Source organism: Lethenteron reissneri, chromosome 63 (genome assembly GCF_015708825.2).
Source record: "Lethenteron reissneri isolate LAM-NWPU_2019-01 chromosome 63, ASM1570882v1, whole genome shotgun sequence".
NCBI lineage: Eukaryota > Metazoa > Chordata > Hyperoartia > Petromyzontiformes > Petromyzontidae > Lethenteron > Lethenteron reissneri.
Genome location: NC_083841.1, coordinates 8,340,019 through 8,365,915, shown reverse-complemented (window position 1 = coordinate 8,365,915; position 25,897 = coordinate 8,340,019). Strand labels below are relative to the sequence as shown.

Below are 25,897 nucleotides of genomic sequence, written 5' to 3'. Positions count from 1 at the left end.
GGCAAGATCACCCACGACAGGCAAGTCGGTATGCATCAAACACCCGGCAAAGCCTGTAATCTCATGCATCACCATCGCTATGCGGTCCGGATGACATTACTAACGGGGGGGCGCTGAGAGATCCGCGTCGCTCGCTGATGCAGTGGCGGAAATTGGCACGGAGGGTGGTTGCGGCTGCTACTGGGTCGTCGACTGTGCCGGGTTCGATCCAAGGGGTCGACGTGCGCATTTTGGTGGACTCGGGTGCGTCCGCGACCATTATCTCCGACGTGATATTCCATCTCCTGTCCATTCCGCCGGGGCGGGTACGACCGGTTTACGACTCTTGCATAGCGGCGAACGGGGGAAGTATGGGCATTGTGGGTCAGGTGGACGCCAGCATATCGGTTGGGGGTGTTTCCGCTTCAGGGACGGTGTTGATTTCCAGGTCCCTCGCGGTGCCCTGCTTGTTGGGGACCGATTTCCTGGCGAAAATGCCCATTCAGATAAGGGTGGATCAAAATTGTATCAAATTACCGGGGGGCCGCAAAATTTTTTTCTTGCCATCACCCTGGGGCCAGTCCGCTCCTGACCGCCAGGTGCAGGCGCTGTCCAAGGTATCGGTTGATATTCCACCTGGCTCGCAGATGCTTATTCCGCTGCGGTATCGGAAACCAGTGCCGGGAATCGAGGGTGCGGCAGGCGTGGTGATGTTGCCGTCCAATGCTATAACGGGTGGCTTGACGCTGGTCGGGGCACAGACGATTGTTCGGCCGGGTCAGCCTCCGTTTTTACAAGTGTTGAATGGGAGCGCGGATAATGTTATTGTGCCGGCCGGAACGGTTTTGGCTCATGCTACGACTGCTTTCACGGCCCATGACAATCGGGGCCGCCGGGGCCTCGTAGGGGGGGTCTCGGCCTCCACGGCACAGGATGATCGCTGGATTGCCGAGTTGTGCCGGGAAAATGCGTCCTTGCCTGGGGAACAACGGTCCGCGCTTCGCGCGCTGTTGGGAAAGTATTCCGACGTCTTTAGTTTGGACGATTTCGATTTGGGACGCACCTCCTTGCTCTCCCACCATATTGATACGGGGGATGCCGCTCCAATTCGGATGAACCTGCATCGGTTGAATCCGACGGAGCGGGATCATGTACGCGGCGCGGTGGAGGATATGCTGGCCGCTGACATTATTTCCCCGTCCAACAGTCCGTGGAGCGCCCCGGTGGTCCTTGTGAAGAAAAAGGATAGGAAATTGCGATTTTGTGTCGATTTTCTCAAGTTAAATAAGGTGTCGGTTGTGGACGCGTACCCCCTGCCGCGTATGGATGATTCCCTCGATGCCTTTTCTGGGGCAAATTTTTTTTCTACTCTAGATCTCTCGTCGGGATTCTGGCAACTTCCCCTGGACGAGTCCTCGAGGGAAAAGACGGCTTTCCGTACGCCGCAGGGCTTGTTTCAGTTTAATTGTCTTCCCATGGGCTTGAACGCCGCCCCGGCGACGTTCCAACGGCTGATGGAGCTCATGTTGACCGGTCTGCAGTGGGCCACGTGTTTGATATATTTAGATGATGTTATCATCTTCAGCCGCACGTTTGAAGAACATCTGCGGAGATTGGACGCGGTGTTTGCTAAGATGCGTTCCGCCAATTTGAAATTTAAGCCCAAAAAGTGTCACCTGTTGCAGCGATCCGTGCGCTATTTGGGCCACATAGTCAGTTCGGACGGGGTGGCCACAGACCCGGAGAAGACAGCATGCGTCCGAAACTGGCCGACTCCGGCCATAGTGGGGGACGTGCGTCGGTTCGTTGGGTTCGCTTCGTATTACCGCAGGTTTGTTCCAAACTTTGCCACGATCGCTAGCCCGTTGCACCTCCTAACGGCGAAGGGCCGGAGGTTCAGCTGGGGACCGACGGAGGAGGCGGCGTTTCAGAACCTACGCGATCGTTTGGCATTGGCGCCGACGCTGGACTATCCAGATTTTACTCGCCCTTTTATTCTGGAAACTGATGCTAGTGACACCGGGATTGGGGCCGTTCTGTCCCAGTCTAAGGGCGGCGTCGAACGCGTGGTGGCTTACAGTAGCCGCGTGTTGTCTCCAGCGGAGACCTGCTACTGCGTTACTCGTCGGGAACTCTTGGCCATAGTGCATTTTCTTCGCCAATATCGGCCGTATCTATACGGCCGTACGTTTATTGTGCGCACGGACCATGCGGCTTTTGCAATATTCCTTGAGGGTTGACCAACCGTCTGGCCAATTGGCATGATGGATGGAAACCCTGCAGGAATTTCACTTGAGATTCAGTATCGTAAAGGATCGCGTCACGCGAACACGGATGCACTCTCCAGATTGCCGCAGGGGTCCCCTTGCGCCTGCGCTTCGGGCACGAATAGGTGCACGTGGGTTCCGCTGCCACCTCGGCCTGTTATGTACGCTGTGGAGGTGCCTGAGGCTCCCGCGTGTCCAGAACCGGCTGATGGGGTTTTGAATCTGCCGCGTTCGGTATGGGTTCGCGAGCAATTGCTCGATGAGTCGCTGGGGGCCTTGCGGGGTCGGGCTGCGAAGGAGAGAGGTGGACCGCTGTCCGATGGGATGCCAGGAGCTGCTCTCCAGGATGGCTTGTTGATGTGGAGGGAAGGGTTGCACGATCGCTGGCGTCTTGTTGTACCGTCGTCGTTGCGATATGAGTTGATTCGGACTCTGCACTCTGAGAAGTTGTTACATCTCGGGGTGCAGAAAACCTTGTTGACGTTACAGCGGGATTATTTTTGGCATGGCATGACGACTGATGTCGTCGGGCACATTCGGGCATGCTCCGACTGTGCCCGACGGAAACCGCCTAAACACCCATATGTTCCACCAGTGCAGTCTATACAGGTGTCACGGATTAATGAGTTGGTGGCGTTGGATATTTTGGGACCCTTTCCGCCGTCCGCTCAGGTGAATACATTTTTGTTGGTTGGGGTGGAATATCTTTCCCGCTGGCCGATGGCCTGGCCCTTAGCCGATCAGTCAGCGGCGTCTATCACGGAGGCGTTCCTGTTCGGATACGTAATGGACAAAGGGGCACCGGAAAGGTTGCTCACGGACCAAGTGCGAAATTTTTCTTCCAAACTGTTGGGCGAGGTATGCGCTGCACTGGGGACCAAGAAGGTTCGGACGTCTTCCTACCATCCGCAAACGGATTGGATGGTTGAACGGCTCAATCGGACCCTGTCGACCATGCTCTGTCATACGGTTAGCGAAAAGCAGGCTGATTGGGATTTGCATATCCCTGGGGTGCTTTCCGCATACTGGATGACGCCACATGCGTCGACGGGGTACTCACCTTTCTTTTTGATGTACGGCCGCGAAAATGTGCTGCCAGTGGACGTACAACTGAGCACGGGGGCGAAGGGTCCTGTCAAGCCTCTCCCTGATTATATTAGGGACACCGTTCATCACGTGGCAGAGGCGCGGGAGGGGGCCCGATTGGCTACGGCCAAGACCCAGGCCCGGAACGAACGTTGTGCACGGTGCTCGCATTGTGAGTCCCCCTGGCGGGTGGGGGACATGGCCTGGTTGCACTACCCACAGGTACCGGTGGGGACCTCCCCTAAGTTGCACAAACCGTGGCAGGGGCCGGTTGTGCTTATTGAGGTTCCTAGTCCGCAGTCCGCGCGTGTTCGGTTCGGATCGCGGCTCTGGTATGTTCATACGTCTCTATTGAAACCATACGTTGCCCCGCGGATGGATGCGTCATCTCCTAATGTTGCCTTGCCAGTGTCTGTCGCGACCGACGTGCCACTGACTTTGCCTGTTCAACCTGCAAGCGCGCCTGTCGTGCCTCCTGTAGACGGACTGGCTGTGATCCTGCCGGACACGGTGATTCCTGCTCCGAGGGGCCTACCACAGCGACTGGGACACTTGGCCCCGCTGCCCCTCCAACCCCGCCGCGGGCACAGTTGCAGGAGGCTCCGACGACGGGCCTCTCTGGGGAACGGGACGCTGGGATTGACAGGCCTCCAACAGCGGCGGGTGGTTCCGGTCCCGCCGCTCCTAAAACCCTGTCAAGATCACGGTCCGTGTGGGGGCCGCCCCCCGTGCGGGACCGGCCGGCGACCCGCACTCGTTCTAAGTCCCTTCCCTTTTGTTAATTGTTGTTGTTCTAATCTCCGTTTGTCTTGTTATTCCTGATTGTCATGTTGTTGCTCGCATTATTGTTGTTCTATTGCAGCCGGGGACGGCTGGCTTTTTCATCAGGGGTGGGGCGCCATGTAATGCGAGCAAGAACAGGGTGGTTGCTGGCCTCCTCGCCACTCACACGGCCCGGAGTATTGGGGGGCGGAGCCTGGTCGGCGGAGCGTGTGGGAGGAGCCACTGCTCACCTCGGCTCCAATGGGAGACGGGGTGAACGGGGGGCGGAGACGGGGGCAGTACGGGAAGGAGGAGTCAGGATCACGTGAGCCGGAAGAGATCGAGAGGTTGGACGAGAGTGAGAATAGGGAGAAAGCCACGCTGGGCAGTGGCGGAGAAGTGGCACCATTTGCCACGTGGTCGGAGACCTACGCGCACCGTCGGCCAGTGGTGTGCGTGCGGTAGCCGGGGCTAGCAGAGGGTGCGGGGCACACGTAGCTAGCGAGTGGCTAGCAGAGTGTGCAGGGGCACACGGAGCAGCGGTGTGGCTGGCGGCGTGTGCGGAGGGGCACACGGAGGAAGCAGAGCGGCCACGGTGTGGGTGAGGGCCACAAGGAGCGTGCGCGGGGCGCACGGCAGAGGCGGCGCGGGTCCGGACGAGGACCAGCGGGGTGCGAGACAGGAACCCAAATAAAGGACGAACGGAGACCTACATCACCTGACCGAGTACTTTATTACACTAGTAATGGCAGAACTCCACGACTCCAGGAAGTGGCCCCGAAGCTTGCCATAATGCAAGGGGACATTGTGATTTACAACCAACGACAGTTGAGCGTGTACAATTAGACCCAAGCCGAAACATAACAAATAAAAAATAATGTTTTACATCTTTTTTATGATAGAATATAGTATTGTCATCAGTATGACATAAGTATACCAAGTTTGCACATTGGGAAGTGAGTTAAAATTGAGTTACAAGATTTGAGAATACAACAACAGACAGACTGAGTTAAATAAAAGCGTGTAATGATAAAATAAGTAATATTTAAAAATACTTTTTTTTAAACACGCTTTAATGAAATGTACCGTACGAGTAATGGCTGAACTCCACGACTCCAGGAAGTGGCCCCGAAGCTTGCCATAGTGTAAGGGACTGTGGTGATTTACAGCCAAGGTGAGTTAAGCGTGGACAATTAGACCCAAGCCGAAACACAAGATATAAAAAAGATTGCTTAAAAATATAGATTTAGTTTTTTTTAATGATAGAATATAGTATTGTCATCAGTATGACATACGTATACCAAGTTTGCAGTCGATACGACATTGGGAAGTGGGTTGAAATTGAGTTACAAGATTTGAGGATACGACAACAGACAGTTGAGGACACAACAGAGTTGAGGATACAACAGACTGAGTGAGTTAAATAAAAAAGCGTGTAAAATAGTCTTAACGGCGAGACCTGCACCCAGCGTCCTGCCGCAGTTCATCTCCTTTGTTTGTGTAGCATCAGCATCTGTTTGCACAGCGGATTAAGGCTGATTTACCGGAGGGGAGGTGTGCATATTCATACGAATATTTTTTATCGCTCGCCTTTGTGTGTGTGCAATGAGCGCCTGCACGTGTTCGCGCATGCACGCTGCCACCTCCACATGAGTGATGGTGTACGTGGGAGTGTGTGGGATAACTCCGGGCGGTGGTGAGCCAGCCAGCGAGCCATGTCCCTCAGAGAGGGCGCTGGTCTGGGGGGGGGGGGCGATCGGCGGGGGCCTGGCGAGAGGCGGCCGACGAGGAGGAGGGGGGAGTGGAGGGGGTGGGCGCCGCGCCCGCCCGCTCTCGGGGAGCAAGGAGGTGGGCGTCAGCCCCCACAGTTGCTGCTCGCTAACAGCACTTGCCCCAAAAGTCTGTTAAGGCTACACGGGGGATATTTGTTCGTGTTCGAAAGGGGCATTAGGGTGAGGAGGAACGTGGCACTTCCCCTGAGACTGCAGGGCACGCGGAGTCGGCTGAAGTGACGTGCGTTTGAGTGTAAGTGTAACGCGCACATTCACTAGTCTGTGTTTTATATCGGGGATGAATCAACCTTTACATACATTCTAAATCAACACTTTTGTCAATAGCGCTGTGACCTTAAAATAAACAAATATACTCAAAAGGTCACGTTTTCGGGAAATAGCCCCTTTATATCACGAATACAGAGGCCAGAGACATAGTGTATACTAATAATAATAGGGGTCGGAGGCTAACACCAAGTATGCTTGATGATAAATCAAATGTAATATATTTCCTGTTGGGCAGTGTCTGTGTTTTGATGAATATTCGCTTTGTTTGTAATTTTGGCACGACTGCGTCAGCATCGGCAGATGGGATTTATGTATGTATTAATTTTATCACACGGAGCCTTTTCGCAATAGAATCGCTTAGAAGTACTGCGACAGACAAAACAATGTCAACACGGAAAAAGACAACCTGGCAGTGAGTGTACAAAACAATCTTAACTCTGACAAGTGAACAGAAGATGATTATATTAGAAGTTTTTTTTCGGTCCGATCACGTAAATATAAATGTGTCGTTAAACCCACCACTACCCAACAAAGTCAATTAGTAAGGTTTGTCACGTAAACCGAACATGCCAATTCGTTACGAATACAGCACACCGGTGTGTTGGAGAGCAAATCCACAACTTTTACAAGCCGAGTACGACGTTTCACTAGTAATTACAACCAGCACCATCAGGCGGACAACCCGATTTTTGGATAAATCCTCCTGTTTCGTTCCTTAAATGGATGGATAGATGTGATGAAGTCACTTGTGAGCCCTTCACGTGAGAAGGGGCAGGGGGGCTTAATGGATGTATCTACATTACAATGGGTATATATTTCGTGGTAAATAGAAGACGATTACTTATCAATATGAATATCAATGATTTGTTTGCTATGAATACAGCAATTATTAAAATAGGAAAGAGCAATATTCTGAGAGGACTCTACAATAAGACAATGCGTACGTTAGTACATCACAGACAATCAGTGGTAGGGTGTGAAAAAAACCTGATGTATTCAAAAGGATATATGGATATATTGGCGGTACACAAGTGCAGCACGATACACCGGTTCTCATAAAACAGTCTGAAAAAAAAAATTAATCAGCACATCTGAATCAATGAATCAGCACATTTATGAATGAATCAGCACATTTATCAGTCTTTAATTAACCATGTCGACAAGTTTGACGCGATTTTAAGGTTTATTCATGCAACGTTCGTCTTCCGAATGATGCGTTGAACTGGTTTTGACGCACCACCACCCCGCGAGATGTTTTATATACCACGGACCACCGATGTACCGCCAATAAGGTCATATTATATTTTAAGTTTTCGTGACTGCAGGGATCCATACATTTGGTTATTTCGGTAAAGTCACGTAGGTATCAACGGTCAACACACAATTGATGCATGGACTGGTTGATTACATTCTTTCAAAGATTGCTAAATTAGAAGTTAAGTGGAAAATTTGAAAGAGAGACATGCTACTTTCTCTACCCCCCTCTCCCCCCCCCTATTTAAGGACCCGACACAGAGGTGTTGTTTTTCTGTGTACCTATGTGTTTGTCTCTCTCTCTGTCTCTGTGTTATCTCTCTCTGCTTACGTGTCTGTCTATGTGTCTCCAGTTCTGTGTTTAATCTCTTTCTTAAATTTAGCAATCTTTGGAAGAACGTAATCAACCAGGTAGGGTGCTGAATGTTATGTTAGCCGACTATCTGTGTTGTATTGCATTATAATTCTAAGTTTACTAGGTTTTGTTTTCTCTTTCATTTGTACCTGATGATGATTGCTTGTGTTGCAATCGAAACGTCGTATGCTATTATTTAATTTATTACTTTATCTTTCTACGTGACTTTACCGAAAGAACCAAACAGTAATTCCTGCAGTCACGAAAACGCCAAATCAAGTTTGTAGGAGAATGTACTTTACACCATGGGGCCTGTTAAAAATTTACATTTTGCAATGTTTGCCGATTAACCCTGTTTACACTGGATATGAGTACGTGTGCAAAATTTGTAATTCATTGGACAACAGGAGTAGACTAAATTTTTGTATATAAGATTTGACCACGACAAACATAGGAGTCAAGTTAAGTAAAACCGTTGAATAAAGACAAAAAGTACAAATAAAAAACAAGGTCATGAGGTGAGGTTGGAAACCCCAAGAGGACTATATGAAATCCACACTAAAAAGAACAATATATATAAAAAACTGATTGTTCAATCAATTAAACAAAGCATACTAATTACATTTAAACATGTTAAACTCAGCGTAAAAAAATACATGCTTGTTTTTTGTGTGCGCATGTGTGCTTATGTGTGTGAGTGTGTGTGAGTTAGGCTTCAATTATTATCCAAGCCATCTAGCACAGCACAACACATCGCTCTGCTGGACGTATACGTGTAGACGGGCGTATACTGAGGGAGCTGTGGCGCAGCGGCTAGCACAGAATCCTACATAGCCATCTATATGAGTTCGATTCCAGGTCAGAGTTGCTAATACCATTGGCAAGTGGCATCAGAACTGCGTCGAGTCAATCTCTCCATATGAACTCAGCACTGACCAGAATTTAAACTAATAAGCAGCATATTCTTGGTTTTTTCGGTAAAGTCACGTAGAAGGGAAGTAATAAAATAATAAAAATAAAACATAATAAAATAATTCTCACGACGTTTCGGCTACAACGCAAGCAGCCGTCTTCCGGTGAAGAATGAGACACTGCCAAGCTAGGAGCTTATATATAAGCTGAGTTGGAGGTGGAAGAAGAGCGCCTTAACAAAAGAATGTGCATATCAAGAGGAATTTAGCATATTCATGGTAAATGCGTAGGAGGTGGGCGGGGGGGTTTCAAAGTCATATTATGCCCATGCATTATGCAGGATCAGCAGCACCAAAGGGAGGGGCAGGGGTAGCATTAACAAAGGGAGGGAATGTTAATAGTATGTAGAAGCAATGAAACATGTGAATGGGAGAACGGTGGCAGGAGACCCGCAGCGGAGCAAATAATGCATTCCCTGTGGAGAATACAAGATACACAGTTAATGCCAGTGAGTGTACTGCGGTCTGAAAGTCACCGTAAACGTGAACAACAATCAGTTAAGATACGAAATGGTTTATTACGTCCTTCCAATGATTGCTGAGTCAGAATCCATCTTCTCGGTTGAAATTGTCTCTGTGTTTGTATATGTGGATCGCCTCATGAACGAATCTCTCATGGTAGCCAGATGGCTTGCAGAGAACCTCTGTCTTGGAGAAGTCAAAGTCATGTGAGCCCACTGAATTGTAACAGTGATCGGAGATAACTCGGAGTTAAGTTTTGTTTGTTTTGTTGAATTACACAAAGCGTAACAGTTATGTATATAACTTATGTTATATAAAATTCCTAGTAAGATATTAATTGTGTGATGTAGTCATACCCCTCCCCCTCATTCAAGCCGTAATTTAGAGAGCCAAAGCGCCGAGTACATAAATCGCTAACATAAGAACCCGTTAATCTCTTCTCGCATCATTCATACGATGATGCGGTGAAGTAAATGTTCATACGATATTACAGTGAACGCTTCCAAAAACAATACTGTACCCAAATATTACTGTTAACTTACTTTCAATAGAAACATGAATTGCTCATACGAATATTCTCTCTCTCTCCCGGTCAAAGTGTGCCATCTAATGAGGAAATGGGGGCATTACAGGAGGAAGGTAAAATTTAATTTAATAATAATATTTGGACAAGTTCGGCGGTCCGGAATAAAAAGCCCAACGTCTGGTCTAGTGGGTCCATTCCACCCGAGCGGTGTCAATATCGTGGCCCAGGGCCTCCGACGTCCCATCGGAGGTTATTTTGCAGGGTTACCACTTGGAAGACTTGGAAGAAGTCGCCACACAAATTTTCCAAGGCACTCGCGGCTGGAATGCCGCGCGTGATGCATCCTCTTTCGGGAGGGTGGGTTGTGTAATCCGTCAGCATGTTTCAAGGAAAAATAGGTTGTTCAGTCCTGGTTAACACTTGCATTTCTATTTTTGACTTAAAACTTTTGTGACTGCAGGAATTCATATTATATGGTTATTTCGGTAAAGTCACGTAGATAGAAAAAATAATAATAAAATAATAAAAATAAAGTGAATAAAAATATCACGACATTTCGATCACAACACAAGCGGTCGTCATCAGGAACAGGGAGGTTAGAGATGGGCGGGGCAGCTAATATTAATTTAGGAGAAAGCTCCGACACCGACAGTAGGTCTACACCAATCAAATAGCTGTTTATAAAGGTTTAGAGATAGGTAGAGCAGCTAATGTTATTGTAGGAGAAAGATCCGACACAGGCAGTAGGTCTACACCAATCAGAGCATTGCACCTCGCTTCACGCACCCATACTGCTAACAGTGGAAGTAGACAAGAAAACACAAATCAAGTCATGGCCCAAAGTGGTTGATGACATATTTCCAATGATTGCTGAGTCTATAACCTTCCTCTCGGTTGAAAGTGTCTCTGTGTCTGTATATATGGATGGCTTCATGAATGAATCTTTGTTGATAGCCAGTAGGCTTGCAAAGAATGATCGTCTTAGAGAAATCAATTTCGCGTGAGCCAGCTGTATTAAAATAATGATCAGCCACGGGAGAAGTATTGGTCCTACCATGTTTCAAATCTGTCTTATGTTCACGGACACGGTCCGAGACATGTTGCTTAGTTGTATTTCTAGTCTATAAGACTCTCCACTGTTCTCCCACCCATGCATCCATCAATCCTCACGGCCAGCACCTTCTCAATCTCTAAGAGAGTTTTCTCAAGCGTTCATCCCATAATTGGGTAGGTGTTATGCATTGGTTTATTGTTAATATCACGTTTCAGGGAATCTGCTCTACCTACAATATAACGTGTCACATGTATATCTTCCCTACCTCTCTCCACAAGGTTATTATGTTAGCAGAGACAGTGTATTAGAGGTCCTGTGACTTTTCCACCACTTTCAAGTGTCCTTTGGTAATTAGCAGTGAGGCTTATGGCGAGTTGATGGCATACGTGAGGTATAAGTGACAGGAATGATATTTCTTGCCCTATCCATGTGCACATTCTTTGGAATCATGTTTGTAACTTTTCTTGTTAGTGTTCAAAATATTATATTTTTTAAATGAACATATTGCAGTGCCAATATTTACTGCGTGCGGACAAAATGCCCCTTTCTCGGAAATTTTTGTGTATTTATGATAGTGAAAGAAATTCCCATCTACATTTTGCTATGAAAGTTGCATAGGTGATCATTTTAGTGGAGAGGAGTGAAATACGCGGTGCGCACAGTTAACCGAGGGCAACTGAGGACAAACAGGCGTGCATGTGCAACATGAGGTTTGCATGGACAAACCGCCAGTTGTTAAGGGGCGAAGCAGGTGCAAACGGGGTCGACCGATTGTGCATGTTGAGACCGGACGTGTTGCCAAGGAGATGGGAGATAAGGGTTGAGTGATGGACCAACAGGCGCCGGCCTGGCGAGAGCTTAATGAGATGTACGAGTGGTCTCGGAAAATTAGCAGAGGGATATAAGGGTGTGTGCGTGAGCGGAGGGGTAGTTGTTGCCGGGGACGAAGAGTGAAGACATCTCGCCGCTGCCGCTCCAGCCGTCAACGGGACCTCAACCCTCACGCCGTCGCCGGGTGGGTGTTGGCTGATCCCCCCGCCCAGGACAGATGAGCGAGCGGGCCTGAGCGAGCATAGGTGATGGCAGCAGTGGAGATCTAGAGTTCCTGTGTACGAAGACGCTGTGTGTGGAGAAGCTGTGTGTGAGGACTTTGTGTGCGGAGTAGCTGAGAGCAGAGCTGCTGAGTGCAGGATAAGTGAGGTGAAAGGTAGATAAGAGTGGGGAGAAGTGCTTACAACTCGTGCAAAAATAGGTGAATAAAGTTTTAGCAGGTGACTTGTTACAATGTGTCGGTGTGAGTAATTTTTAAGACACTACATTAGTATACAAAAGGAATGCATTTATATTTCGTTTATTATATGTATCCCTTTAAATGTTTGAACGTAGTGCTGGCTAACACCAAGCGAACACGTAATATAAAGACAAATTAATGCAGTTAACAGCAGTTAAAAAATGTATGCCAATATATTAATAAAAATACCCCGTTAAGTCCTTTCAACTCCATAATAGAGGTTTTTGGGTTAGATCGCATAAATATAAATGAGTTGTTAAACCTGCCACCACCCGACACAGACAATTAGTAAGGTTTGTCATGTAAACAAAACTTGCCAATTAGTTACTAGTATAGCACACCGGTGTGTTGGAGTACGGCGTTTCGCCAGTAAATGATAACCTTAACAACCACGAGCAACTACAACGCTGCAATATATTTTTGTTAGAAACCCTCGAGAGTGTGGGAGGTAGAAGGGGGCAAAATGAGAAATCAACTGAGCAGTGACGCCGGTGTCGTGATCGTAGAACGTGATGTGCCGCTTCGGAAAAAAAGTGGAAAAATAATTGTGTGTGGCCAGACAAGGCAAATTGCAGTCTACCGTGTGTGATTTCACCGTTATCACTCTGTTTCAGTTGTTGTAAAACAATAATGTTTAAGACACTTCAGGGAGACGACGAGAGTTCAGAGTCCTCAGCTGACACTGCTGGAATTGTGGGTTAGAATTAAAGCAGCTGCCTGTGGTTAACGTTGGTTTTCAAACGTAGAGTGCTGATGGTTTTTGTCCGTTTACCAAGTACAGTACTCTACACAATTAACCCCACCACGTAACACGTGGTTCTGCACTTAATTTGTTTAAATTGCACCTGAAAGTAAAACTAAAATCTAGATCTGAAATTTTCATAACTGCAGGGATCCATACTCCTTGGTTCTTTCGGTAAAGTCACGTAGGTATAAAATAAAATAAATTAAATCACTACGTTTCGAAAAACAAATTGCAGTAGTGTTTCTTGCTGTGGTTTTCCCACCTGATGACGGACGCTTGTGTTGCTTCCGAAACGTCGTAATTTAATTGACTTTATTTTATACCTACGTGACTTTACTGAAAGAACCAAAGAGTATAAAACTAAAATGTCGGATTGACTGTCGTGCGATAAATATTCTTCTTTGTAGCGTGGTGTGAGCGAAAGTAATATTTTGGACAAGTTGTTTGAAGGGATTTTCAGAAGTAGTTATTTCACTACTGCTGCGAACCATGGTGTCTGTATGTTGCGCTGCTCTCTCTGAGTTCTGGATGGATTTTTTGGAGATTGGCTGTTGTGCGATAAAAAAAACATGTTAGTCTTTGTAGCCTGGTGGGTGCTATAGTAATGTCCCATACTGTTTGGACCATACGTCCTTTTGAAGGGATTTTCAGAAGTAGTTTATGCTTCCGCGGACCATACTCTATAGGTTGCACTGCTCTCCGAGAGTTCTGGATGGATTAATTATTTTAGGCGTGATAAGGAAGCGTAGTGTGGGGGAGAAATCACAATTTAACACACGTGCACATTTTCAAAATCGATATCAAAACACGAACCGGTGTCAGTGAATCATGTAGTAGTGTAATAGAGTACTTAGTATGAATAAACCTGAATTTACATGAAGCAAGGTCATATTCTATAAGGAAAAGAGAGAGAAACAGAGTGTTCCATACCCCCTGTTCACAACCATTAAATAACTTTATAATGGTGAGCATGTCCAGTTTAAGCTGCGTACCAGGTAGTCAGACCAATTTCCTGTTCACCTTGAGGTGTGACAGGGATGTCTTTTGGCCCTTACACAATTTAACATATTGCTTGACCGTGTAGTTCTAGAAGCTTTCAATGGCTGTGCCAGGGAAATTTCGATCTGGTACAGATGCAATGAGAGGCTAATCGATACCCGGGATGAGATTAAAGGATGACTCCATATGATCAAACATATTACGCAAACTGCTGATCTGACCTGTGTTGTATATGTCGGGTTTTGAAAAATTGATAAAAATAATAAAAATTAAATGAAGACTTTTGAAATGAGTAATTATTAAAAATTATGCAAATGTATGTGATTATGTGAATACATTATGCTAATTGTGGAGATGATCGTTTTACTTTGTGCGATTGTATGGGATTTTGCTAATGTGGGCAGTTATGATAATTAGGCTTAGCTTCGTTGTCTAGGGTCGTATTATCAATCGGGATCATGCAATTATTCACGCTTTAACATTTACTGATTGTCTTAGTGTGTTTGTGTCAGGTCTCCAAATTCAAATCTCAACGCAGGATACAGTTGTTATAAATAAGATTATTACGCATGAACTCAGGAAGGAAGCACTCAGACTCTTCTGTGTTAAACAATTTTAATTCTAAAAAAAAACGTAACACTCTAATATGCGAAATCTCATGCTTGGAATCATCGGGGAAATTTCCCTCATTGAGCTGTACATTTAACCATCAATGATTGCGTTGTTTCACTGGGCAACCGAACAATGTGTAGACCCACGTGGTAGTAACGCTCCCGACATAGTGACGTCACACGTGTGCATGTGTACACAGTAGTGATACCACAATCATTACACGATTAAAATAAAAAATAAAATAATAATATAATGACTAATGTACTTATAAACGACCGTATTCTTATCACTCGATGAGCAGCAATGCGATCACGACCAGTTAATGGGTTCATGTGTGTGTGTGTGTATTGTCCCCTTGATAAATTATTTGTATTAAGCAGAGGCCGGGCGCTGTGTTGTGAGCTTGTGAGGGTGGGGGAGGGGCAGACAAACAGTGGCTTTCTCTCCCTTGCTCCCTCGCCCGGCCGGGTTTGCTGTTAGCTGCAGGCTCTCTCCGCTGCTAGATGAGCTGCATCGGCACGATGCTCGCCGTCGGTGGTGCGCGATGATTTAGTCGTCAGATCGCACGCACAGCTCGTCCGCTGCTGGATGTCTTGGTTCCCAGCTGGTGCAGGTCGGTGTGTGGTCGAACACACGGCGCATTCGATGGCGCTCTCCTCTTCCTCACTGGCGGCCGGTTAGGCTCTTTCCCTTGCTGGATGACGGGTCGACACGACGCTCGCCACTTGTCCGCTGGCAGCTGACACTCTTTGCTCGGTGGCGCTCGGTGGCGCTACTCACTGCTCCGTTCTCTCTCTGGCGATGCACGATGCTCTCGTTCTTTGGTGATCGGCACCAATGTCTGATGGAGCTGGTTCTCTGTGATGCTGGCTCGGTCGATGTTTGGCGCTTCCCGCCCTTTCTCAAGGGCGATGGCTGGAATACTCGTCAGCTCCACTCGCACTGCAGCGGCTCGGTGGAGCGGGTACTCAGGACAGGGTGGCTTTCGAGCGATACCTCGTCGCTCGAATTCGTGATGGGTCACACATCGCTACTCGGCGAGCCTTGACATCCTGGTTGCTGGAGTCTTCTTCCTCTGGATTCTTCTTCTGTTGGCAAGCTTCTGAAATGTATGGGCCGCGTCTCTGGTTATATCTGAATTCTCTCCCCTCTCTGCATCTCTTGCGAGGAGGAGAAAAAAAGACAGATGCTTACTCTGTTCTGCTCTTTCCCCGCGGCCACGCCGGATTGCCCCCCCCCCCTCTGCCTTTAGTGACCCCGAGCGGGCTGTTTTCCGTTAAGTTTATGATTGTTTGCATTCCCTCCCTCTCCTCCTTAGTGTTTGTTATCTCGAGGCCAAACACCCTGCGTACGTATTTATGGCTGCCATGTGTTTGTGTCGAATTGTTGGAAGACAAAGGTGGCTGGGGAGGCTTTGGTTCCATGGAATACATATTATTTGGTCTTGTGTGTTGGATTTATTCTTTGTATCTCTTATGAGTTACCCCCAGTCTAATATATTGTGGTTATTATTCGGTTCATGTTTAATCAATATTCGTAATGCTCCTCGTTAGATAATTATTTTGAGGGTTTTGCCAAGCTTTGTTATAAGTCTGTGTCTCCAGGGATTGGTGTTGTTTTGAGTTATATTTTGATGCTGGAGGAATGGCTTTAGTTTGGACTTAAGTTTTCGTGATGGCAGGGGCTCGTGTATTTTGGTTCATTTGGTGAAGTTACATAGATAGAGAGATACCATACGAAAATAATATATGAGTTGAATAAGGGTGAAATAAAATAAGTAACAATGATAAAACCACTGATATAGACTGCCAGCCTATAACGTTTTTTTTTTGCTGAGTTTCAAATTTTTATCGTTAAACAAGATGCGAGTTGTAATGATGTTTGTCTCTGCTCTGTGCGTGTGTGTTTTTCTTTGGCTCTGCATTTGTTGGTGAACTGTCCAGAACGTTTGGGAGGGTCAGGGTCATATGCCCTTTGTCCATCTGGAAATTTCCAGATAGTCGCCAACCTTCCTTTGCCCCGAGTTTATTATTTAATGGAATTTTACGACCCCCGAATGCTGGGTGCTTGTGAGGAATAGCGGGGTTAAATGTTTGATTTCATTATTATTATTTTTAAAATTGGCCGAATTATTCTTGATATGATTTTTGGAAAATGCTCATACAGTATATATGTAGAAGTGTTACATAACTGAGAGAAACGGGCAGTTACACTGGGGTGTCTACATCCACGTCTGCAAACGGTTACCACCCTGGGGGGCAGTGTGGGGGGGAGGCTGGGATCCACACAGCCCCGCCCCTCGAGGGCATGTATGTATATAAGGCGGAGAGCGAGAGAGCTCGAGGCAGTCGTTGGGTACAGATCAAAATGAAGAACCAGTGAAGACTGAAGGCCAGCTAGCTAGAACTGGAACTCCCCTGACTCGTCCTTGTAAGGGCCGAGCAGGGCAAGCCAGTGGTGCGACCTCAGAGCAGCGAGGTCTGATGTCCTTGTAAGGGCCAGACTCGTGTGGCTGAGGGTCGGACCTGCGCCGAAGCTGGGCCAGGTTAGCTAGCCTACATTTGGGGAAGGTCTGGGATAGAGGGAAGTAAGGAGTTAACGGGGAGCGTTAGCTGGGGAACACTTCCTCTAATAGACCGGGTGAAGAGGCCGATACTTTTTCGAGTGTTAGAGTCGTTACTCTGCTATATTGAATTTAATTGTAATAAATACGTGTTGCCTCCATCAACTTCTCCTGTGTCACATACGCCCGTTACAACCGGAGGAAGATAGTTCGTGCCCACGACCCGGGCCAAAGTGACGACCATGAGACGAGTCAGCAGGCCTCGGATGGGGAATCTGAGGCAATGTCGACGCTACAACAACCATTGCGGCCGCCTGACATCCCGCTGCAGTTGGGGGGTGGGCTCCAGGACGCTCACTCCCGCCTTGCTGAATTGCTGCTCACCGTTGCCTCCATACTAGCGGAGATTACCCAGTCCGGAGGAGGGGTAGCTGATGAACGCGGAGGAATTTGGCGCCAAATGGCGGCTCCCCCCAGCACCGCGCCGCAACTTGGAAATTGGCGCCAAACGCAGGCTCCCGCCACGGGCACCGCGATGCAGGTTGAATTTGGCGCCATTTTACCAACCAGTGCCTCGAGTGGTGGAGGCCAGGAGCACCACGTAGGAGAGGGTCTCCAATCACCGCCTGCCACGTCATCTCTACGCGACAGACGTCGCCGCGACCAACCCGTGGCCTCTGCAGAAGGGGCCGCCATTGCACTGTACGGCGGCACTGCGCGGGAACATCGGGAGCTGGGAGCAGAGCAGACGTTCCAGCAGCGACTGCCCGTGTTGATGGGCTTTCAAGCAGAAGGAGGCGACTGGGGAGCTTTTCAATGGCGGTTCCTCGCTCACCAGGAGATGTCGGGTTGGACCGACGCCGAGGCACTGCGCGCGCTCCCAGCAACTCTGAACGATGACGCTCTGGCCACCCTCATGGCGACTCCGAGGTCTGACCACTCTACACTGCATACAGCGCTTCAGCTGATGGCCAGGGTCTATGGACCGCCATCTGCCAGTCGACACCACTTTTACGGTCGCTGTAAGGGGGAGATGGAAACTCCTTTTGCCTATCGCACTGCACTTCTGGCTCTCACTGACGCCGCTTTTCCTCGCATGGACAAAGAAGGCAATGGTCACAGAGCAGCTTTTGGCGCTGGCAAGAGGAGTTGGGTGTTCCCATCAACGCGGCAGATGAGGTTGATATATGCTCCTTGCGAGTCGCTACGAGCATTTATGCGCAAGAGGTCCTTAAATGGAAACGGCCCGTCGTTGCCTGCGCCTCAGCCTCAGCACCCAGTGAACTCCAAGGCGCTCTACCGCAAGAGGAGGTCTTCACCACGGCGCGTTCGGGGGACTCGAGGTCGGGAGGTCGGTCGCCCCAGCGCATGGCACGCAAGCTGGTGCAACCGAAACCAGCGACGGCCCTCGTTACATGTTACAACTGCGGCCTCCGGGGCCACATTGCTTCTGGGTGCCGGGCTCCGCGTCAGCACACCACAGGACCTCGGCCGAACGACGCCCAAGGTCCCAAGTCATCCCAACAGTCCCCGGCAAGTTGCGGCACCACACATGCTCGGCCCACTCACACGAGTCACCGCGACTGACGGTCCACGGGATTCGGGTGCTGGTTCAGTGAGGGGAGGGGGGTTTGTATGGGCGCTCGGACCAGGCCAATGGTCTGAGCTGGCCTATAGGGTGGTGGCTGCGTCGGCCGGCTCGTCCGTGGTTACAGGATCGATCGAGGGTATCGATGTTCGGGTTTTGGTCGACACGGGGGCGTCGGAAATAATCATTTCCGACCTTATTTAAAATATACTTCCCGTTCAATGTCGACCCTTACTCCCAGTAGACGTTCCATGTTATGCGGCAAACGGAGGATCTTTGGGTATTGTGGGTCAAATCCGAGCGGGTATTTGCATTGGGGATATTAAGTTGTCAGGACCAGTCTTGGTCTCATCATCTCTTGCAGTCCCATTTTTGTTGGGAACGGATTTTCTAGCTAAAATGCCGATCACGATCCTCATTGATCAGGGTTGCATCGAGCTTCCCTCGGGCCGCCGCATAGCGTTTTTGTCCTCCCCTAGCAATCTACGCACGGCCTGTGCGACGGTGCAAGCGATGGTTACCCAGACGGTACACATACCGCCGGGGTCACAGATGTTAGTGCCCCTACTCTTGCGTAAATCTCTCGGTGTGGGTACGACGGAGCATGGTGTACTGTTGGGCCCGTCTAACGCAGCGGTGAGGGGTTTGGATTTGGCGGTGGCTCAGACGATGGTGCGGGGGGACAGAGACCCCTTCGTCTTTAAATGCGGGGTCACGGACAGCTGTGATTCTACAGGGTACCGTGCTCGCTCATGCAGCGCCGGTACCCGTGGGGGAGCCGGTGATAGCACATGTAAATGCTGGTCCGCCTCCGCATCCAAAATCGGGCTGTGATCAAGGGTGGCTGGGATTCACTATGTTCTGAATCCAGTGACCTGTCCAGTTCACAGCTTGCTGCATTACGTGCCCTGTTGATCTAATTTTATGACGTTTTCAGCGAACACAAATATGATATTGGTTGCACTAACCTGTTACGCCACCATATTGACACGGGTGACGCTGTCCCCATTCGTCAAAATCCCTTCCGGCTGAGCCCAGCCGAGAAGAACATGTCAAATTGGCTGTTAATGACATGTTGTCTGCTGACATAATTTCTCCCTCTACCAGTCCATGGGGGGCTCCCATCGTGCTCGTGAAAAAGCACGATGGGTCCCTGAGGTTTTGCGTTGATTTTCGTCGCCTTAATAAGATCTCTGTGGCTGACGCATATCCGCTCCCCAGGATGGACGAATCTTTGGATGCTTTAGCAGGGGCACGGTATTTTTCCACGTTAGACCTGCTATCGGGATTTTTGCAACTCCCCCTTGATGAGGAGTCAAAACCCAAAACCGCGTTTCGGACACCTGTTGGCCTATTTCAGTTCAAACGGTTGCCTATGGGACTCCACTCAGCTCCCGCAACGTTCCAGCGGCTAATGGAATTGGTTTTGTCCGGCCTTCAATGGGATACCTGTTTAATTTACCTGGATGACGTCATCGTCTTCAGTAGAATGTTCGAGGAGCACCTCCAACGTTTGAGGGCGGTGTTCCTCAGGATGAGGTCCGCCAATTTTAAGTTTAAGCCACAAAAGTGCCATTTACTCCGGGAATCGGTGCGGTACTTGGGGCACATCGTGGGCCGTTGGGGTATCTCTACTGACCCCGCTAAGACACGTTGTGTCAGTTCTTGGCCTACGCCCACTTCGGTCAGCGAGGTCCGCAGTTTTTTTGGATTTGCCTCCTATTACTGGCGATTTGTCGAACAATTTGCCACTATAGCCAAACCCCTGCACGCTTTGACAGCAAAAGGTGTGAAATTTCGCTGGGGCCCGGAGGACGAGGCTGCTTTTCGCTCCCTTTGTGACACCTTGGTGAGTGCTCCGCCCTTGTGTTATCCTGATATCACCGAGCCGTTTTTGCTCGACACGGATGCCAGTAACACTGGTATTGGCGGAGTACTCTCACAGGTGATCGGGGGTGTCGAATGCGTCGTCGCTTACGGTAGCAGGGTTTTGTCGCCGGCGGAACAGAGGTACTGCGTAACCCGTCGCGAGTTACTGGCTATTCTTTTTTTTTATCCAACAGTATCGACCGTATCTCTACGGCCGACACTTCACTGTCCGTACAGACCCCGCGGCGCTTCAATATGCGCTCCGTGTTGGAGGTCCTTCAGGACTACCAATTCACAACCACATACCGTAAGGGTGTTTGCCATACGAACGCGGATACCCTGTCACGGTTGTCACCGGGCACGAAATGTGCATGTTTTTTGGGATCGGGACGTTGCAAACCCCAGGCTGTCGTCCCTCCTGCGGCCTTGACCACCGTGGCTGATGCACCGCAACCCGAAATTCCCTTCTCTCCCACGGGTGGGGATTCATTGCTCCAATTGTCCCTCGTTGACTGGGGCCGGCTCCAAATGGGAGACGCGTCCCTGCTCGCGCTGTGTCACAAGGCCAATGGTTCCGCAGAAGGCGTGGTTGGCGTCGATTCATGAATATTGAAACAGGGGCTCCTTATGAATTGGGACGGTAGGTCCCTTCGCCATAGACTCGTTGTGTCGTCTGCCGTGTGGGGTAGGGTTGTTCTGGCCGCTCATGAACGGCTGTTACATTTGGGGTTTCACAAAACCCTTGCCATGCTCCAGCGTGATTACTATTGGCCGGGCATGGCAAGGGATGTGTCCATCATTCTCAAGGGGTGTGTGCAGTGCGCCCAATGGAAACCGCCTTCTAATGCGGCTAACCTGCCGTTGCAATCCATTCAGGTCTCGCGCATCAATGAACTTGTTACGCTTGATATTCTGGTGCCGTTCCCAGCGATACCTAGGGGTAACAAGTACCTGCTGGTTGGCGTGGAATATTTCACTCGATGGCCCATGGCCTGGCCACTTGCCAACCAGTCGGCAGCGGCCGTTACCGAGGCCATTGTCCAGGGCTATGTCCTGGACAAGGGTGCACCGGAGCGGTTGCTGACCGATCAGGGGAAGAATTTCTCGAGCACCTTGCTACGGGAGGTGTGCGACCTCTTAGGCACTAAAAAGGTGCGTACCTCCCCGTACCACCCGCAGACTGATGGAATAGTGGAGCGGCCCCACAGGACAATTACTTCTATGTTGTGTCATCAGGTGTGCGAGGCTCAGGTGGATTGGGACTTACAAATTCAGGTGTCCTCGAATGGCTCCCCATGCGACAACAGGGTTTTTTTCCCCTTCTTTCTTATGTATGGCCGGGACGTTGATCCGCTCGTGGATGCCCAGTTGGGGATTCCCAAACCCCGTGCTAAATCCAAATTGGCTGATCACATCAAATTTAACATTTCGAAATTGGCCGAGGCACGGGAAGCGGCGGCACAGAACTCGAACTGTCGCCAGAAGGCGAACGAGCGGTTACGTGCACATCGGATACACATGCACGAGTGGAAGCCGGGCGATAAGGCCTGGTTGCACAGCCCACAGGCGCCATTGGCAACGTCCCCAAAACTGCTGAGGCCACGGCGAGGACCGGTCGAGGTTATACAGGTTGCGCGCCCACAATGTGTTCGGATTAAGTGGGGGAAGCGTTGTTGGTATGTTCACCCCTCCCGACTGAAACCTTTCACTGCACCACATACCTTCCCTACATGTCAAAATGGCCGAGCATGTGATGTGTCCGTTGACTCGGGGAATGGGGTGCCGCTGCCTGATCCTCACATGCCACTGACTGTTCCGCTTCCAGGTGCCCCGGAATTGACGGCCTCCGAACGTCAGCAGCCAGCCGGATCCCCAGGGCACACGCGGAACTGAGGGACCCGGTTCGGGCCTTCAAGAGCTACCAGCCCCGCCCATCGGACAACCATGCACTGTCCCGTACGATGGACCGGCCAAGCGGACTCGCGCTAAATCACGCCACTTTTCGTAACAAATGGCCGAATCCACCAGATGTCCCACTTCTCCCCGCGTCGGGCGTGTCGGGTCGCGGGCACGGGTCACGTGGAGGGAGTAATATCGGTTTTTTTTCATCAATGTTGTATATATGTTCATGGTGTTGAGTATGTTGGTGGGTTTGGTTATTTATTGGGGCGTTCGGTTGTTGTTGTCGTTGTTGTGTTATTGTTGTTGTTATGAGGCACACACGGTTCTGGTTTTTGTTGTATTCTTTATTGGAAAATGTTGTTGCAGCCGGGCCGGCTGCGAGCTATGCAGGGGGGGTGATGTAGAGGTGTTACGTAACCGGGAGAAACGGGCCACAAACGGTTACCACCCTGGGGGGCTGTGTGGGGGGGAGGCTGGGATCCCACATAGCCCCGCCCCTCGAGGGCATGTTGGTATATAAGGTGGAGAGCGAGAGAGCTCGAGGCAGTCGTTGGGTACAGATCAAGATGAAGAACCAGTGAAGACTGAAGGCCAGCTAGCTAGACCTGGAACTCCCCTGACTCACTGTCCTTGTAAGGGCCGAGCAGGGCAAGCCAGTGGTGCGACCTCAGAGCAGCGAGGTCTGATGTCCTTGTAAGGGCCAGACTCGTGTGGCTGAGGGTCGGAACCTGCGCCGAAGCTGGGCCAGGTTAGCTAGCCTACATTTGGGGAAGGTCTGGGATAGAGGGAAGTAAGGAGTTAACGGGGAGCGTTAGCTGGGGAACACTTCCTCTAATAGATTGGGTGAAGAGGCCGATACCTCTTCGAGTGTTAGAGTCGTTACTCTGCTGTATTTGAATTTAATTGTAATAAATACGTGTTGCCTCCATCAACTTCTCCTGCGTCACATACGCCCGTTACATATGTAATAAAAGGACTCGAACACTTCTTTCTGTCTTCGTGTCTTTATTCAGGTTCACGTCTTTACCCACACGGCACTCTGTTATAACTCCTGTATTTGTAGCCCCCGGCTATTCACTGCTATTATAGCTTCCTCACCCCTCTGACTCTCTGCTTCATCTACTGTAACCTCCTCCCTGCAGACTTGCTGCTACCCCTATGTGCAGACCCTCTGGCTGTCACTGTATGCAGACCCGCTGCCCACTCTCTCTGTGCAGCCCCGCTGCTGACTGCAGCCTCCTCGCTGCTTCGGGTCGGTCACCGCTGGCCAACGGTGCCGATCCTCGCTCCCCCCGTGTTCGTGGCGATCTCGCCACACCCCGCTTCGCCCTTCGTGGCCTTCCTCTGTTCCTGGTTCCCCGTCACTCCCTCTGCTCTTCCGGTTCCCCTCCTTCTATACTCAACCCCTCTCCCCCCACGTGACCTAACTCCTCCCCCCCTGACGGCACCTCAGAAGGGCCGTTTACAACCGCATTACATCACCCTCCCCCCTAAAGAAAATCCAGCCGACCTCGGCTGAATTGCAACCTGAAAAGCAATGCGGGTGTAAAGGGCCAACACGCAAAAAGACACGAAGCATTGAAGAACATTATAACAATAACACAACACAACACAATCTAACGAAACGTGAGGGATTTCGAGCGAGTACGGGTAGCCGGGCCGTCCCGGACGGTCGGCGGCCCACCCGCCGAGCGGGAACGTGGAAGGGTTTTAGGGGCGACGGGCGCAAGTTCTTCCGTCGCCATTGGAGGCCCGCCACTGTCCCGCTCGCGTCCAGAAACATCCCGTACTCGCGTCCGCGGAGGGATAGGAAGAGCTGCAGGTCCCGTGGGTTCTGCGGCTCCGGTCGGCGTCCCACAAGCGGAAGGTCCTCCTCCCTGCGCTGTCACGGCCGGCTTGTCTGTGAAGGGTACGACAGGCGCTCTCGCAAGGTCAGCAGACACAGGCAAGGGCGAGTCGGCAGCAACAGACCCCGGCAAGGCAACTTGGGGAGATGACGCATCCGGCCGTGGGGCAATGTATGGCTTCAACCGGGACGTGTGCACGAACCAACGCCGTGCACCAACCTGAACACGCGCCGACTGTGGGTTGGGAACCTCAATGAGGCGGACCGGACCCTGCCAAGGTCGATGTAATTTAGGAGATGTACCTGGCCGCACCTGTGGGCAATGAAGCCAGGCCAGGTCCCCCTTTTTCCAGGGACACTCCCCCTTTGAACGTCGGGCACACCGCTCATTCCTGGCCTGAGCCTTGGCAGTAGCCATGCGGGCATTTTCCCTCGCCTCAGCGACACGCCGAACGTTGTCCTTAATATACTCAGGAAGAGGCTTAACAGGCCCCCTCGCACCGGTTCCCAACTGGTCATGAATCGGCGGCACGTTCTCACGGCCGTACATAAGGAAAAACGGCGAGTATCCAGTAGCCGCGTGCGGCGTCATGCGATACGCCGAAAGCACCCCAGGGATATGCAAATCCCAATCAGATTGGTTTTCCCCGACTGTATGGCACAGCATGGCGGACAGAGTCCGATTCAACCGTTCCACCATACCATCCGTTTGCGGGTGGTAGGGGGACGTCCGTATCTTTTTAGTTCCAAGAGCCGCACACACCTCCCCCAACAATTTAGACGAAAAGTTACGTCCCTGATCCGTAAGGAGCCTCTCCGGAGCCCCTTTGTCCATTACATACCCAAATAGAAAGGCGTCCGTGATAGACGCCGCTGACTGGTCAGGCAAGGGCCAGGCCATCGGCCAGCGAGAGAGGTACTCCACCCCCACCAGTAAATACTTATTCCCTTTAGCTGATGGCGGAAAGGGTCCCAAAATATCTAACGCCACCAACTCATTAACCCGAGATACTTTAATCGATTGTATCGGCGGAACATATGGATGTTTAGGCGGCTTACGGCGGGCACAATCGGGACACGCGCGAACGTGACCGACGACATCCGTCGTCATGCCGTGCCAATAATAGTCTCGTTGCAGCGTCAATAGGGTTTTCTGCACCCCCAGGTGTAAAAGTGTGTCACAGTGCAAAGATCGAATCAACTCATAGCGCAATGACGCAGGCACAACGAGACGCCAGTGTTCCTGTATCCCTTCCCTCCACATCAGTAACCCATCTCGGAGAGCAGTTTCCGAATTACCACCCGCACCGACTTCCTTACCCGCCTTCTCCGTTCGTTTCCGTAACGACACCAAAGAATCGTCCAACATTTGCTCCCGAATCCACACAGACCTTGGAAGACGCAAAATCCCGTCAGCCGGTCCCCCTTCAACCGGTCCCGGTGTAAGCGGAGGTTCGAGAACATCCACTGCCCGCGCGACAGGTTGAGGGGGGGGCTGAGCCGGTCCACACCTATGCGTCCCCGACGCACACGCACAAGGGGATTGTTGCGGCAACCTGGACAGTGCGTCCGCGTTAGCGTGACGCACACCCTTCCGATGGTGAATTTGGAAGGAGAATTCTTGCAACGTGTCCAGCCATCTCGCCAATTGTCCGGATGGCTGGTCCATCTTAAGAGCGTACTGCAAGGCCGCATGGTCCGTTCGG

General features: G+C 50.3%; 1 protein-coding gene across 4 annotated transcripts in view; it reads left to right on the top strand.

The window, feature by feature from the left end:
• Window positions 1-6,009: 6,009 nt before the first annotated feature.
• Window positions 6,010-25,897, top strand: part of LOC133358847 (galactosylgalactosylxylosylprotein 3-beta-glucuronosyltransferase 1-like) — a 52,160-nt gene continuing 32,272 nt past the window's right edge. For 3 of the 4 annotated variants that reach the window (XM_061577300.1, XM_061577299.1, XM_061577297.1), the window contains exon 1: window positions 6,010-6,119. The gene's annotated coding sequence lies outside the window, so the exon portion shown is untranslated. Of the gene's footprint in view, window positions 6,120-14,928; window positions 15,037-25,897 lie in introns of those variants that run through there. The other variant, XM_061577298.1, reaches the window with a different exon arrangement.